The sequence below is a fragment of the Choloepus didactylus genome, chromosome 11 (assembly GCF_015220235.1).
Source record: "Choloepus didactylus isolate mChoDid1 chromosome 11, mChoDid1.pri, whole genome shotgun sequence".
Classification (NCBI taxonomy): domain Eukaryota; kingdom Metazoa; phylum Chordata; class Mammalia; order Pilosa; family Megalonychidae; genus Choloepus; species Choloepus didactylus.
In genome coordinates this window covers 52,997,674-53,016,451 of record NC_051317.1, presented here as the reverse complement: position 1 = coordinate 53,016,451, position 18,778 = coordinate 52,997,674, and the positions used below count along the sequence as shown (strand labels likewise).

The following is an 18,778-nucleotide window of genomic DNA, read 5'->3' as shown; positions in this document are numbered from 1 at the left end:
CCTTATGTTTTGTCATTTCAATAGCCCATCAGAAGTCCTGTGTCAATTGGCCCCCATGTAAAGGTGAAATTAAAGGTGTCTCAGAGTAACTGCCAAGTAGGAAGAGATAATAAGACTAAAGTGTTTTGCTTTAAATAGTCTATGATGGACCTTTCATTTTCTTTTTTCTTTTTTTATCTTTTTCTCTCTGTTTAAAAAAATAACTATTCGAAGTAGCCCATTACAGAGAGCCTCAAAGACTTGCCACTGGACATAAGCAAGAGCAGATCTAAGATAGCTCTGAGAGAAAAAGCAATAAGCCTAGTGGGGGAGACAATACCCTAAGGGGCATAACTCCCCCAAGAAGTGGGGGTGTTGTCCAACTTAAGTGGCAGCCCTCCTTTGGAGAACTCAGACCCAAGGACTGAAATACAGAAGACAAATTCAGTCAGCCAAGATCCCAAAGGGGTCAGGGTCACCAGGAGAACTAAAGGCTCCACACCCCCTTCACTGGTGGGGGAGCTGCAGGCTGGCAAGCACCAGCTGCAGTACAGGATAGGAAAATCACAGTGTCTAAAGGCTTCAGAGTAGGGTCTCATTCTCAGGGAAACCCCATATCCTCCTTCTGAGACCTGCACCTCTCTGGACTGGGGAAACTTGACTGGGGTTGACCATATCTGAGGAGACCCTCTCACAAGAAGACTACATAGAGGAAGGGCAAGAAACAGAAAAACAAGAGATGAAAACCTCTGATCAACTAAATAGAACCTAAGTTAGATGTCTATAATAGGTTAAACTGAACACTAAAGATTAGAGAACAAAGCCAACCAACCAGAAAATCCTAGGTAAAAGAGTGAAAATGACCTCCAGAACCAACTAATCATGGAAGTCAGATGCCTGGACAGCTGAAGATAATGAACCATACCAGAAAACATCTAAATATGGACCATGCAAAGGAACAAACTAATAGCTCAACCAAGATACAGGAGTTGAGACAACAAATGCTAAATCAATTCAAAGAGCTGAAGGGAGATATGGAAAAAGGATAAAGGATATAAGGAAGACACTGGATGGCCATAAAGAAGAGTTCATAAACTTGAAAAAAAAATGGTAGAATATAAGGGGATGAAGGAAATAATGGAAGAGATCAAAAACATAATTGAGGGATACAACAGTGGATTTGAACAGGCAGAAGAAAGGATCAATGGCTGGAAGATGAGACATTTGAATTCATACACACAAAAGAACATATGGAGAAAAGAATGGAAAAATACAAGCAGGGTCTTAGGGAGCTGAGTAACAACATGAAGCATACAAATATACATGTTATGGGTGTCTAAGAAGGAGAAGAGAAGGGAAAAGGGGCTGAAAGAATAATAGAAGAAATGTTCACTGAAAATTTCCCAACTCTTATGAAAGACAGAAAACTACAGATTCAAGAAGTCCAGTGTAAACAAAAGAGAATAGATCCCAATAGACCTACTCCAAGACAATTACTGATCAGATTGTCCAATGTCAAAGACAGAGAATTCTGAAAGTAGCAAAAGAAACACAATCCATCATATACAAGGGAAGCTTGATAAGACTATGTCCAGATTTATCTTCAGAAACCATGGCTGAAAGATGACAGTGGTGTGATATATTTAAGATACTGAAAGAGAAGACCTGTCAACCAAGAATTCTATATCCAGCAAAACTGCCCTTCAAAAATGAAGGAGAGATTAAAATATTTTCAGACACTGAGAGTGTTTGTGAATAAGAGACTAGCGCTACAAGAAATACTAAGGGAGTGTTACAGGCTGATAGGAGAAGACAAGAGAGAGAGGTTTGGAGAAGAGTGTAGAAATGAAGATTATCAGGAAGGGTAAAAGTAGAGAGAGTAAAAAATAAGACATGACATATGAAATTGAAGACAAAATGGTAGAAGAAAGTACTGCCCTTACAGTAATAACACTAACTGTTAATGGATTAAACTCTGCAATAAAAAGACACAGACTGGCAGAATGGATTTTAAAACAGGACCCATTTATGCTGTCTACAAGAAACTCACTTTAGACACAAGGATAAAAATAGGCTGAAAGTGAAAGGTTGGAAAAAGATATTTCATGGAAACAGCAACCATAATAAAAGTGGGAGTAGCTATATTAATGGCAGGCAAATTAGACTTCAAAAGTAAAACAATTAACAGAGACAAAGAAGGACACTATATATTAATAAAAGGGTCCATTCTTCAAGAAAACATAGCAATCATAAATATTTATGCACCAAGCCAGGGTGCCCCAAAATTCATGAGGCAAACACTGAAAACACTGAAAGGAGAAGTAGATAGCTCTGCAATAATAGTTGGAGACTTCAATACACCACTCATCAATGGATAGAACATCTATCTAAACAGAGGATCAATAAGGAAACAGAGATGTTGAATTGTTCAATAAATGAACTATACTTAATAGACATTTATAGAACACTACACCCCACAACAAGTTACACATTTTTCTCAAGTGCTCATGGAACATTCTCTAGGATAGACCACATGTTGGGTCACAAAGCATGCCTTAATAAATTTAAAAATATGGACAATATACAAAACACTTTTTCAGACTATAATGGAATGAAGTTGGAAATAAATAACAGGCAGAAGGTCAGAAAATTCACAAATATTTGGATGCTAAACAACACCCTCTTATAAAACCAGTGGGTAAAGGAAGAAATTACAAGAGAAATTAGTAAATACCTTGAGGCAAATGTCAATGAAAACACAACATATTAAAACTTATGAGATGCAGCAAAGACAGTGCTGAGAGGGTAATTTATTGCTCTTAATGCTTATATTAAAAGAGAAGACAGAGCAAAAATTGAGGAATTAACTGTTCACATGAAGGAACTAGAGAAAGAAAAGCAAATTAACCCCAAAGCAAACAGAAGGAAAGAAATAAGAAAGATTAGAGCAGAAATAAATGAAATTGAGAACAGAAAAAAGATAGAATCAACAAAACCAGAAGTGGGTTCTTTGAGAAAATCAACAAAATTGATGAACCTCTAGATGGACAAAAAGAAAAAAAAAGAGAGCAGATGCAAATAAATGCAATTAGAAATGGGAAAGGAGACTTAACTACTGAGCTTGCAGAAATAAAGAAGATAATGAGAAGAGACTACAAGCAACTATATGCTAATAAGCTAGACAACTTAGCTGAAATGGACAACTTTCTAGAGAAACATAAATAACCAACATTGACTCAAGAAGAAATAGATGACCTCAACAAACCAATCACAAGTAAAGAGAATGAGTCAGTCATCAAAAAGCTCCCAAAAAAGAAAAGCCCATGATCAGATTGTTTCACATGTGAATTCTACCAAGAATTTAAGAATTAGTACAAATCCTGCCCAAACTCTTCAAAAATTTTGAAAGGAAGGAAAGCTACCCAACTCATTCTATGAAGCCAACATCACCCTAATGCCAAAATCATACAAATATACTATGTAAAAATAAAATTATAGACCAATCTCTTTAATGAATATAGATGCAAAAATACTCAACAAAATATTCACAAATCAAATCCAGCAGCACATTAAAAGAATTATGCACAACAATCAGGTTTGATTTATTCCAGGTATACAAGGCAGTTTCAGCATGAGAAAATCAATTAATTCAATATACCACATCAACAAATCAAAGCAAAAGAACCACATGATCATCTTGATTGATGCAGTAAAGGCATTTGTCAAAATTCAACATCCTTTCTTGATGAAAGCACTTCAAGGGATAGGAATAGATGGGGACTTTCTCAATATGATAAAGGCAATATATGAAAAACCCACAACTAACATCATACTCAATGGGGAAAGGATGAAAGCTTTCTTGCTAAGATCAGGAACAAAACAGTGATGCCCACTGTAACCATTATTATTCCACTTGTGCTGGAAGTTCTAGCTAGAGCACTTAGGCAAGAAAAAAAAATAAAGGCAGCCAAATTGGAGAGAAATAAGTAAAACTTTTCTGTTTGCAGATGACTTGATTCTATATGTAGAAAATCTGGAAAAAATTTACAGCAAGCTATTAGAACTAATCAGTGAATGCAGCAAAGCAGCAGTCTATAAGCTCAAAATGCAAAAATCTGTAATGTTCTTATACACATATAACGTGCAGCAAGAGGAACAAATCAAGAAAAAGATTCCATTTACAATAACAACAAAAAGAATCAAGTATTTAGGAATAAACTTAACAAAGGCCAAAAAAGGCCTATACAAAGAAAACTATAAGAAACTGCTAAAAGAAATTGAACAGGACCTAAAAAATTGGAAGAACATACTCTGTTCATGAATTAGAAGACTAAATATAATTAAGATGTCAATTCTACCTAAACTGATTTACATATCAAATTCAATACCAATTAGAATCCCAACAAGTTACTTTGCAGAAAGAAAAACCACTAACCAAATTTATTTGGAAGGGCAAGGTGCCTTGAATAGCCAAAAAGATCTTGAGAAAGAGAAACAACATGAGAGGTTATACACTACCTGACTTTGAAGCATATAACAAAGCTACAGTGCTGAAAAAAGCATGATATTGGCATATGGATATATATACTGACCAATGGAATCAAATTGAGTGTTCAGAAATAGACTCTCTAATCTATGGACAACTGATATTTGATAAAGCATACAAGCTAAAGCAACTGGGACAGACTAGCCTCTTCAATAAATGGTGTTTGGGGAACTGGATATACACTACCAAAGGAATGAAAGAGGAATCCTGTCTCACACCTTGTACAAGAATTAACTCAAAATTGATCAAAGACCTAAACATCAGCACTAAGACTACAAGACTCTTTGAAGAAAATATGGGGCAATATCCTGAAGATCTTGTGATAGGAGGTGGTTTCCTGGACCTTACTCCCAAAGCATGAGCAACCAAAAAACAAACAGACAAACTGCATCTCCACAAATTAAACACTTTTTTTACATCAAAGGACTTTGTCAGAAAGGTAAAAAGGCAGCTTACACAATGGGAGACAATATTTGGAAACCACATATCAGATAAGAGTTTAATATCCCAAGTATACAAAGCTACAACTCAACAACAGAAAGACAAACAATGAAACAACCAAATTAAGAAATTGGCAAAAGATATGGACAGATGCTTTTCTGAAGAGGAAATACAAATGGTTCAAAAACACATGAAAAAAATGCTCAACTTTACTGGTGATTAGGAAAATGCAAATCAAAACTACGATGAGATACCATCTCACACCTACTAGAATGGCCATTATCCAAATGATAGAAAATTACAAGTTCTAGAGAGGGAGAAAGAGGCACAATTACTCACTGTTTGTGGGAATGTAGAATGGTGCAACCACTCTGGAACACAGTGTGGCAGTTCCTCAGTAAGCTAAGTATAGATTTGCCATATGATGCAGCTATTCTATTACTAGGTATATACTCAGAGAAACTGAAGGTTAAGACATGAATGGACATTTTTAAACTGATGTTTATTATGGCATTATTCACCATAGCCAAGAGACGGAAACAGCCCAAATGTTTATCAATGGATGAGTGGATAAACCAAATTTGACACATAAACACGATAGAATATTACACAGCTCCAAGACAGAACAAAGACAAAGAATATGTAATAATGTGGATGAACCTTGGGGACATGATGTTGAGTAAAGTTAGCCAGAAATGAAAGGACAAATACTGTATGATCTCACTAATATGAACTAACATTAATGAGCACACTTTGAGAGTTAAAAGCTGATAACACAATCTATCAGGAGATAGAAAGTGGATAGAAATTGCTCAACTGATGCTGAAGGACTATAGAATGTTCTGTAGGATTGACTCTATAGATCCAGAAATACCATAAAACTGTGTGATGGTAGTACAACATTGTAAGTACACTGAACAAAGATGTCCATGAGTAAAGCTGAATGAGGTGGGCTAGGGACATATAAGGTAAAGATAGAAGATAAAGACTGGGACTGTTTGGCTTATCAAAAACTGGAGTGGTCATTGATTTTGACTAAATGTACAAATATAAAAAGTTCTTGCATGTGGGAGAACAAATGAATGTCAACCATGCAGAGTGTTGGAAAGGGGACAGTACAGGGGAAAAAATATAATCAAAGAAAACTGGGGTCTGTCTTCAACAGTAACATTATAATATTCTTCAATTAAATGCAACAAAGGCAATGTACCAGAGCTAAATGTGTATGAGAAGGGGATATAAGGGAGAGATATGGGATTCTTGGTAGTTATGTTGTTTTCTGACCCTATTGCTACATTGCATTGTATGGTATTTTATTTCTATTTTATTATCTTTTTATTATTTATCTAAAAAACAAAACTTTTTCTTGTAGTAATCAATATGTTCACTTGCTGACTGTCATGATAAATGCACAACTGTATGATGATACCATGAACAACTGATTGTACACTGCGGTTAATTATATGGTATGTGAATATAGCTCTATAAAATTGTAGCAAAAAATATTAATAGGGGTAAAAGTCCTGGAAATTCATGGAGAGAGTGATGTATGTATTTACCATGGGTTAGGAGGTAGAAAGGGGTAGCCTTCCTGGAGGACATTGTGGTGGTTCCACAAGAAGCTTAGTATATGGGTGCCATAAGGCCTTGCAACCTCATTAAGGGGCAATGCTTGGAGGATCTGAGAGCAAGGACATGAATGGACATTTGCACACTGGTGTTTATGGAGACAATGGGTGGAGGTGGCCTAACAGTACATAGACTGAAAAACAGAATGGTGAACTGTTGTGTGTGCATATAATGGAATGTTGAGCAACTGGGAGAAGGAATGAAACTGTGAGACATGCAATGAAGTGAATGGATCCTATAGACAACATTATGAGTGAACTATGCCAGAAACAAAGGCAAACACTATAATGCCTCAGCAATATGGACTAACTACAATGTATAAACTCAGAATTGAACCTTAGATCACAGCTTATCAGGGGGATGTTTATCACAATTGTCACTAGATTGTAAGATCTTACAGCAGTCACATCTATTCCTGAATTGTAATGGTTATCTCCAGATTCTGAGATGTGATTCTTTTGTGTATAACCTGATCAATCCCTGGAAATTTGGATATTTGTGTGACACCTGAAACTCAGATCTAAAGCTTGGCAGATATGAATGTCAGTATTAGTGCATACAGCAACTGGCAAAAAAGTTGAAAAAGTGTCCAGACTTCAATTAGAGATATGAATGGACCAGATCTGTTTAGGACAAGGGCAAATCAAGCCAATGGGTAAAGGATGATACTGACTGTTTTTTAAAACTTCAATTTCTATGTGAGACCAAGGGAAGAGGTATTTAGTTGGTTCAGGATCTATAATTCTTAAACAATTTAACTAATACAGTTTGTTCAAATACCATAGTATCATGGAACTTTGAATAGGAATCGATACCTGGTATGTTTAGTATAAACTAGAGACACATCCCAAAGTAATTTGGGCAGAGAATAAAAGCATACATTCAGAGACCGCTGAGGAGCTGGGGGACCATGTGTAGGTGTTGGACTTCTTCACCTTGATTGTTGCTGATGTTCTCACAAACATGGAGGATTGCCATTTTGGTATGCAGTCATCTATCTAAGGATTTGCCCTTATGAAGCTCATTTCTGCAAAGGAGAGGCTAAACCCACTTATTCTAACTCTTATTTTTTGGAGTAATGAAATGTTCAAAAAATTGATTGTGGTGATGAATGCACAACTATGCAATGATGCTATGAACAATTGATTGTACATTTTGGATGATTGTATGGTATGTGAATATATCTCAATACAATTGCATTGAAAACTGTGATTAATACATAAAATAGAATATTACTCAGCCATGAAAAGAATGAGGTTCTGATACATGAAGCAATACGGATGAACATTGAATACATCATGTTGTGGGAAATAAGCTACGCTCAATAGTACAGATATTTTAAGATCTCACTGAATTGAAACAATTAGTATAAACAATCTCATAGAGCCAGAGTCTAGAATATAGGTTACTAGGGCTTAACTGGGGATAGGCAATGGGGAGTTAACGCTTAAATTGAGCAGAGTTTCTGTTTGAGTTGATAGTAAAGTTTTGGTAATGTATGATGGTGGTGGTAGCTGTGCCAATTTGGATATATTATGTCCCTCCAAAAAAGCCCATGATCTTTTAATCCAGTCTCATGGGATATTGAGATTAGGTTGTGTCCATGAAGAAGTGACCCACCCATCTGTGAGTGACACCTTTCGTTACGATGTGATCTCTGATTGAATGTTTCCATGGAGGTGTGGCACCTACCCATTCAGTGCAGGTCTTGATTAGTTCACTGGAATCTTACAAATGAGCTCACAAACAGAAGGACCTCAAAGCTGTAGCTGAGACAGACATTTTGAAGACAGCTAAGCATTTGAAGCTGACACAGACATTTTGGATAATGCCATTTTGAAATGCAATCTGGGAGCAAGCGGAAGCCAGCTATTTGCCTTCCCAGCTAACAGAAGTTTTCCAGGTGACAATGGCCTTTCTACAGTGAAGGTACCCTGTTGTTGATGCTTTACCTTGCACACTTTATGGCCCTAAGACTGTAACTCTGTAACCAAATAAACTCCCTTTATCAAACCCAATCCATTTCTGGTGTTTTGCAAACAGCAGCATTAGCAAACAGAAACAATAGCACTGTGAAAATTAACAGCACTAATTTACATATGTGAATGTGGTTAAAAGGGGGAGTTTCAGTTTTTACAAATTTTACTAGAATAAAAATTTAAAAATGATCAAACACAGGAGTGTACAACAGCAGCAATATAGATACCTTGATTAATTGTAGGTGTCTGTTTTAGTGATCTGTGAAGTTGGGGAAATGCTTATGCTTGTTTTAGTGATCTGTGAAGTTGGGGAAATGCCTGTGCTTAATGTCATTATTATTTTTATACCTATACATTGTTCACATAATCATTCTTTAACTTCTGATGCTAAGATAGTGGCCACCCTGCTATAGTCACTAAACATTGTGCAATAAATATTGTCTGTATTATAATTAAGTTAAAGTATAAATAACATAATATTTAGAAAATTAAAAATATCGAAATTCATAGTAAAAAGCAAAATTGCCCAGCAAACATTCTCACTTCAAAATAGGCCTCAGCCAGTTTCACTATATTCTTCTGCAATATTTCCTATATGTATGTACACACATACACAGGCACACATATAATTATCCAACTAGTACTTTTGGCTACCTAGTTTATAATCTGAAAATTATTACATTGCCATCATATCTGCCCCATCCTAATAAAGGATATCTACTGGAAACCTACAGCTAATATCTTATTTAATGGTGAGAGACTGAATGCCCCTACCCCAAGATTTTGAAGATGTCTGACAGTATGTCCTCTCAGTACTCCTCTTCAACATTATACTGAAAGCCATAACCTGTGCAATAAGGCAAGAAAAAGATAGAAATAAATAAATAAACCTGTCTTTTCTTGCAAATGACTGGACTATGTAGAAATTCCCCAAAAATTTAAAATAAAATTGCCCGGCTTAATAAGTAAGTTTAGCATTATTACAGCATGAAATGTCAATATACAAAAGCCAGTTTATAATATATACTGTAATGAGCATTGATATTTAAAATTTTGAAAAATTATAATAACACTAATGGAAAATGAGTTATTTGGTAAAAATCTAGCAAAATATGTGCAGTAGCTGTGTGTTAAAAGCCATGCAATACTGATCAAAATATCAAAGCTGATCTAACTAAATGGAGAGACACACCATGCCCATGAAGTGAAGACTCAATATCATTATGTTAATCCCCTGCAATTTTATCTTCAGATTTAAAGCAATCCCTATGAAAATCCCAGAATGTTCTTTGTAGATATGGACAAGCTTTATCCAAAGTTTATTCAGAACAGAAAAAGGAATGATAATCACCCAAATAATTATGAAAAAGAAGAATAAAATTGGGAGACATACTACCAAATTTTTAAACTAACTATAAAGCTCTAGTAATTAAGTGAGTGTAGTAGTGGCAAAAGGATAGACACAAAGACCAAGGGAACAGATTAGAGAGCCCCAAATAACATACATGAATAGTCACCTGTGCCGGTTTGAATGTATTATGTCTCCCAGAAAAAGCCATATTCTTTGATGCAATCTTGTGGGGCAGACAGAATAGTGGGGATTAAGTTGGAACGTTTCAATTAGGTTGTTTGCATGGAGATGCGCCCCACCCAACTGTAGATGATAACTGATGGGATATTTCCATGGAGGCGTGGCCCCACCCATTCAGGGTGGACCTTGATCAGTGGAGCCATATAAACGTGCTGACTCAAAGAAAAGGAACTCAGTGAAGCTGTGAGTGACGTTTTGAAGAGGAGCAAGCTTACTAGAGAGGAACGTCCTGGGAGAAAGCCATTTTGAAACCAGAACTTTGGAGCAGACGCCAGCCACATGTCTTCCCAACTAACAGAGGTTTTCCGGACGCCATTGGCCATCCTCCAGTGAAGGTACCCGATTACTGATGTGTTACCTTGGACACTTTGTGGCCTTAAGACTGTAACTGTATAGCCAAATAAACCCCCTTTTTATAAAAGCCAATCCATCTCTGGTGTTTTGCATTCTGCAGCATTAGCAAACTAGAACATCACCTAATTTATTGCAAAGTGCAAAGGCAATTCAATTGACAAAGGACAGTGTCTTCAACCAATGCTAGTGAAACAATTGGATATTAACATGCCAAATGTGAATTTACACCCTAAAAATTGCTCCAGAATAGATTGTTAACTAAATATGTAATATAAAACTATAAAACTCCAGGCAAAAATACTGGAGAAAATCTGCCTGAGTTTGTGTGTGACAATTCATTTTTAGATATCCACTGAATTTCATAATACATGTTTATATTGGAGATTGGTTTTATTAAAAAACATTACTAACACATTAAGAATAAAATATTGTCTAGTCATAATAGTTAAACCAGGATTAACTGCCCATATGATTTTTAAATCACACAAATATCTAAAAGCAGCTCTGAACAAAGAAATGATTTTACAGTGAAATGATAATTGATTATAAGGTTTATTATTAAAACATAATGCATATTCACTCTTCTAAATGATAATATCCATCCACAGGAGAATGTGTGAGTACAATATACTCCAAGTTAAGTAGAATAAAAAAGTTATTAATTTGGAAGACAATTTAGGAAATAGTTTTAATTTTCAAAGTATTTTTGAAGTGTTGTGAGGATACAGAAAATAGGAATATTCATTCATTGATGATAGGAATGCAAAATGATGCAGCAACTGTGAAAACAGCTTGGTGATTCCTTAGAAAGTTAAACATGGAATTACCATATGACCTGACAATTACACTTCTAGATATATACCAGAAAAAGATTAAAATAATAACAGGGACTGACACTTGTACACCAGTGTTCATAGAGGCATTATTCACAATAGCCAAAATGTGTAAACAATACAAGTACTCATCCACAGACGAATGGATAAACAAAATGTGATGAATACACACAATGGAATATTATTCAGCCATAATAAGAATTAAGTTTTGATACATGTGATAACATGGATGAACCTTGGAGACATCATATTGACTGAAACATGTCAGACACAAAAGGACAAATATTGTATGATTTAACTTCTGTGAAATATCTAGAATACCCAAATATGTGGAGACAGGAGATAGAATACAGGTTAAAAGGGTTGAGGTGGGGAATGGAAAGTTATTGCTAAATAGGCACAGATATTTTGTTTGGTGTGATGAAAAAGTTTTATTAACGGATGGTGATGGTGGTAGCACAATATTGAGAATGTAGTTACCATTGCTGAATTGTACATATGGAAGTGGTTAAAATGTGGTTTGGGGTCATATACATGTTATCACAATAAAAAAATAAATTTCGAAATTTGTGGTGAGTGCATCAAGGAAATGTACAGTTAATCACAAAACATTTCAGCATGATATTATATAATTACATAAATAAAAACAATGAATAGCATTAAAATCTTATAAAATAAAAATAACCACAGTGGTAACAGTGTTTTTTAAAGTTCACTAAAAGATCATTTAATAGATTTCATACATCTTGTCAGTATTATTTGATTTAGGAATCATATGAAAATACATGACTTATTTTCCTAAATAGTAGTCACTATCAACAAAGCCTAAAACAAAAAAATGCTTTATAAAATTTGCATAAAGATATATGCAAATATTTCTCCTTTCTGTTAATTCTTTAAGAAGGCTCAATATTAAATTTAGGGTTCTGATTATACTATTTCAAAGTGTTATTTTGCTGTCTTCCCTTTTTCAATTATCTCTTTTCTCTTCCATCTTTGTTCTATAATTCATTACTGCTGATTTTTGTTATTACCTTTCTTCTGTCTTTCTTAATTTCAATTTAAATAAGTTTCTAGATAATACAGTTTCTTTGTCCCCAAAGATAGACCATATAATTATTTCTTAGAATTGCTGCTATTGTCTATGTTTAATACTAGATTGCTGAAATCATCAATTATCATTTATCCAATCAGCAATGTGTACGTTGTAGTCCCAAGGAAATCTTACAGGTGGGATTAAAAATGAGACACCTTCATTGGCATGAAACAATGACCATTAGAACTACAAGAAATGTCTTCAGTTGCAAAGGCTTATCTACAGTTTAGGATCTTTGGGTGGTTGTCACAGGGAATGAAAAGAGAAGGCATGCTGTGCTAGTTTGGATATATTATGTCCTGCCAAAAGCCAGATTCTTTGATGCAGTCTTGTGGGGGCAGATGTATTAATGTTGATTAGATTGGATAATTTCCACAGGTGGGTGTTAATTGTATCAATGGAGTAATATAAAGGAGTTCACAGACAAAGGCCTCAGAGCAGGTAAGAGTGGCATTTTAGAGAGCAACTGAGAGTGATGTTTTGAAGAGCAGCTGCATCTAAGAGAGGACAAAATGCCCCAAGAGCAACACTTTGGAGAATGCCATTTTGAAATACCACCTGGGACCAAGTGGATGCCAGCCACTTGCCTGCTGAGCTAACAGAGGTTTTCCAAACGCCAATGGCCATCCTTCAGTAAAGGTCCCCAATTGTTGACTTCTTGCCTTGGACACTTCATGGCCTTCAGACTGTTACTGTGTAACCAAATAAACCCCCTTTATGGAAGCCAATCCATTTCTGATATTTTGCATAATGACAGCATTAGCAAACCAGAACACATGCCTGTACAGAAGAGGAAATGAAAGGAAAGGAGAAAGGTATTAAATCTGGGAAATTGAGTTGTCTTTTGTGTTACTTAGATGTGAATTTGCAATTCAAGGTAAGACAGAATTGTTAACCCAGCATGCTGCTATAGGACCAGCAATACTTTCTTCAGTCATCTTTCACTGCCATTGAGTTTTTCTAGCCCATTCTTCTTCTCTCCAGTAAGTCTTGCTATTTTTAAGACAAAATAATATTAGCAGGCTTACAGAGAAGCTGTGCATTATCTATCCCATTTCTTCTGATCTCAAATATACAACCTTTAAATGCAGCAATTTTATCTGACTCTGAAGAGATATATCATTGTATCACTTTATGTTTTGAATTTTACCAGGCTATTTAAAATATATATATATATACATTAAAATTATATATTTATATACATATTTAAATATATATGTATATATATAACCATAAGGACATGGGAGATATATACCTTACATTCACAAATATTAATACTATAAATTCCGTTTAATTTACAAATTATTAAAAGATATGCTTATCCATTTAATATGTAGATTCTCTTAATTAAGTAATACTTAGAGTTAATTTGTCCATATCTGAATATGTTTAATATAACTCTAATGGCATTTATAACTAAGATTAGTATTACAATAACTGTATTGAGTTATGCAATTAAATTAAAATATGTAACTTGTCCATTTAAAATATTTATTAGGCTATAAGATATTAAAACAAAATAATATGGTAGAAAATTATCCAGATGTTGGTGAACTTCATCTTATTCATATTTACACTTATATTTATGTATATGGTTTTGCCCTAGCCAGAAAAGAGTTAGAGTTTATCTGTTATGTACATCAACTCCAGTAAAATATGAAGAGAGAGATTGCCTGCACTTACATGAACAGTGAAGAGGATCAAAGAGAAAAAAAATGATAGGTATATTTGTTGATAATTCAAAACAAACATAACATCTATGGACAACCAAAAACAAGAGTTAAAAATATTACAAATGAGGCAGTAAAATGACATCATTAAATTAATCTGAACTTGAACTTAAATCAGAAAACAAGTTTAGAGAATTCATAATCATTTGCATGAATTGGGTGAGAGTAATTTGGGACAACTGCTCAGGAAAATTACTTGATAGTAGCTTAAAGAACTGAACATAGGCATACATTATGAACCATCTACCTATTTCCCCAAAAGAAATGTATACATGTTTACAAACAGATGTGATGAACCTGTTCATATCAGCCCAATTCTTAAGATGCAAAAGATAAAACCAACATAAATATTTATTGATTGCATTTCATTCAAATTGAAAAAAATCACAAACTACAACTACACATAGCAGCTGGATGAATACCAAAAGAAATGTAAAGTTGACAGAAGCTAGACATAGAAATGAACATAGAGTGTGATTTCATTTATGTAATGTTCAAAAACTATGAAAACTAATTTATAGTTTTAGAGGTCAGAAACATGCTATTATCAGATGGGATGAAGATTAGCCTAAACCTGAATGGAGAATTTAGGAAACTGGTCATGTTTGGTTTTAAATGTAGTGTTACAAATATGAGTTCACTTTGTAAAAATTCTTGAAGCTAGGCATTTAAGAGTAGTATAAATTTATTTTTAATGGGAAAAAAAAAACAATGAAAACTAGCCATGCTTATCTTCTCCTAGTGATAGATACTAGGGATATTTTATTGTTCTTTTTTTCCCTTTTTGATATACCTTGCAAATTCTCAATTGAGAGAATGGGTTAATATTAATCTGAAACTAATTTACCACTTTAAAAAAAACAAACAAACTACACATTAGAAAAAAAAAGGGGGGATGGAGAGTTATTAACCAAGTTTCTCCAGGGAAATAGAACTAACAAGAAATATACAGTGTGTGTGTCTGTGTGTGTATTTTTGTCTACATATATTATATATACACACATATGTAAGTATTATGAGATTTACTATAAATCCCCCATAATTGTGGGGATTGGCAAGTCCATATTCCTTAGGGCAGGCCACAAGTTGGGAACTTAGATGAAGGTCTCAGTGAATTCCCCAGTAGAAGCCAGTTGGCTGAAGGAGGTGGAAATAATTCTTTCTGACTTAAATCATCAGTTCTCCCTTTAAGGCCTTCAATTGATTGGATGAGACTTTTCTCCTTTCTCAAGGCAAGTTCCTTTGTGTATTGTAGATGTAATTAACTGTAGATGTAATCAACTGACTAATGATTTAATCCACCTAATGTCCTCACAATAACAATCCATCCAGTGTTTGTTTGACTAAACAAATGGACACAATAATCTAGCCATGCTGACACATGAACTTAACCATTACAGGTAACCCCATGTCAATTTGGCACCCACACACATCTCCATAAACCATACTTAATGTTCAACTAAAAAATTTAACAGTTATATGTCCACTTAACATAATTCAAATGCATAAAACTGGAAACACAATAATGCCTTCTCCAGAGAGGATGTAAGCCCTTGGGTAATGTTCCTTCTTAAACTTGGTCCTTTAACTTAAATACTATGACATAAAGTTATCACAACTTATGTTACATGATAAGGGGATGAGATAAGGAAGAAAACAAAAGATATTTACTTCATATATGCAAATATATTCATAACAAAACAAGGAGGAAATACAATTATTACAGTCCTCATTTCTGTAAATGGTAACATGATCATAGCTTATATTTATGACTACCTTCTTCCATTACCCATTCCATATTTTCCTTACTCTCAGCAAGCATCTCAGCTGTTTGTGGTTCTTTGCCTGGTGGAGCAACTTAAACCTTCATTCCTGAAGATATGGGTCATTAGTAGTCCTACTTGGATTGGGTCACTGCAGTTTTGTATTGACTTTAATCATAGATATAAGAGATGCCTTAAGGAATCTCCTGTATTCCAGGCATAATATTCTTTGCCTCCATTATGTAGTAGCAATCCTAATTCCCCTTGGTAATCAGGATCAATCACACCTGTTAGTGTAATAACTCCATTCATAGCCTGCTGATTCAGAAGTGAAAGGAGCCCAAAGAGGCTGGGTGGCAGTCATAACTTCCAATTCAATGAAATCATTGTTTTGTCTCTGTTTGGAAGCACTCCTCCATTTGGAACTAAGATCTGCAAACCAGAAGAGAGCAAGGTGGTGGGGACAGGAAGCAAAATTTTGTCTAGTGGATCACTTGGGTAATAGTGTGTTCTGCTACTCCCATTTCCACCCCTTAATTCCTGATCCATGAATCCTGGCAATGAGAGAAACAGCAGCATAGAGAAAATGCTGATTTAGAGCATCTACAGCTTCCTGAAGAATATTGACCAGGCTTGTAAGGTATTGCCACCCAGTTGGAACTATAACTGAGTCCTCAAAAAGGTATTCTGTTGTTCTATCTATTGTGCTGTTTAGAATTATGGGGAACATAGTAAGACCAGTGAATTCTGTTGTCATGTGCCCATTCCCACAGTAAAGTTATGGGGAAATGATTCCCTTGATCAGAAGCAATGCCATGTGGAACATGATCACAGTTGATAAGACATCCTGTAAATCCATGGATGGTAGTTTTGACAGAAGTGTTGCATGCAGGGAATGCAAATCTGTATCTGGAGTGTGTCTATTCAGGAAGAACAAAAGCTTCCCCTTCTATGTTGGAAGTGGTCCAATATAATCAACCTACCACCAGTGAGCTGGCTAATAACCCCAGGAAATGGTGTCAAATGGGGGACTGAGTGTTGGTCTCTGCTCTGGGCAGATTGGGCACTCAGCAGTTGCTGTAGCCAGATTGGCTTTGGTGAGTGGAAGTCCATGTTTCTCAGCCCATGAATAACCTCCATCTCTACCATCATGGTGACTTTATTCATGAGCCCATTGAGCAATGATAAGAATGGCTGGGAAAAGATCCCAACTGTTATCCACAGAGTAAGCTATCCTATCCACTTGATTATTAAAATCCTCCTTCACTGAAGTCACCCTTTTGTAAACATTTACCTGGCACACCAATATCTTCATATTTTTCCCATTCAAAAAGGTCTAGCCACAAACCTCTTCCCCAAACCTCTTTGTCACCAATTTTCCAATCATTTTCCTTCCAAGTCCATGACAAGCCAGCTAAACAATTGGCCATAGCTTGAAACATCATAAATGCACCTCTACCCATTTCTCCTTCTGAGCAAAATGAGCAACCAGGTGTGCTGCTTGAAGTTTTGTCCACTGAGAGGATTTTCCTTCACCAGTGCCTTTTGGGAATAACCCAGAAAGGGGTTGTAGTACTGCAGCTGTCCTCTTTCACATGGTACCTATATATCACTCAGAAAAATCTGTAAACAGGTCCCAAGTATTCTTTCCTTTTGGAAGCTTGTTGTAGGGAACCTCCAGGAAGCCATAGCTGTGGAATATAAAAGAGAAAGTAATGTGGCAGGAATGGAGCATTTAGGCCACTTCTTCATGTAGTTTCCTTTTGCCTTCAGGGCTTGCTCAAGCCTGGTGTCATATATACTATTTCCTTTTGATGATGGAGTGCTGTTGTCCATGTCCAACTTTATGGCTTTGTGGGAAAAACAACACCCAGTTCATGAATGGTAACTCAAGTATCGTGGTAAATTGGTGGTCCATGGTTAACCCTTCAGTCTCTACTAAGCCCCAGTAGCAGGCAAAAAGTTGTTTTTCAAAAGGAGAGCAGTTTTCTTCAGAGAATGACAGGGCTTTGCTCAAAAATCCTGAGTCTGTGATGGGACTCTCCTATAGAGGCCTGTCAAAGGCTCCAAACAGCACCTTTATTTGCCAATGAATTTTCTAGCACCATCCATATGCTGGATCATATGGCCCAAGTGGCAGAGCACTTGCATGGCAGCCTGGACTTTTTGCAGAACCTCTTCTTTTTCTGGTCACCACTCAAAACTAGCAGTAAATGGGCTGTAGTAGCACATCCAAAAGAAGAATATGTTGCCTTCAAAATCCAAATCAACTAGATCTTGTGCCTCTTTTTTACTTGTATGAGGGGCCAGATGCAACAGTTGATCTTTCACCTTAAAAGGGATATCTCAACATGTCCTACACAACTGGACATCTAGAAATTTCATTGGGCTGGGAGGTTATTTGTTGGAATTATAATCCATCCTCTGACACTCAAGTGTCTTACAGATATATCTAGAGTAGTTGTGACTTCTTACTCACTAGATCCAATAAATCTAATGTCCTCCATATTATGGACAAGTGTTATGTCTTTTAGAAGGGAAAGGTAAACAAGTTCTGTGAAAATTAGATAATGATGCATAGGGCTGGAAAGTTGATATGCCCTGAGGTAGAACAGTGAACATATCTTGCTGATCTTGGCAACTGAAAGCAAAATGTTTCTTATTGTCTTTCCTAATGAGTATCTAGACAAAAGCATTTGTCAGATCAATAGCTATAACCAGGAACAAGGTGATTTGTTGATTTTTTCAAACAATAATACAAAATCTGGAACAGCAGATGCAATTGGAGTCATCATCTGGTTATGTTTACAATAATCCATTGTCATCCCCAAAAGTCC

General features: G+C 35.6%; 1 long non-coding RNA gene across 1 annotated transcript in view; it reads right to left on the bottom strand.

The window, feature by feature from the left end:
* Positions 1 to 9,387, bottom strand: part of LOC119506597 — a 36,078-nt gene extending 26,691 nt beyond the window's left edge. Inside the window, exon 1 of the long non-coding RNA XR_005211011.1 lies at positions 9,349 to 9,387. This is a non-coding gene — a long non-coding RNA (uncharacterized LOC119506597). The remainder of the gene's footprint in view (positions 1 to 9,348) is intronic.
* Between the last annotated feature and the right edge of the window lie 9,391 nt (positions 9,388 to 18,778).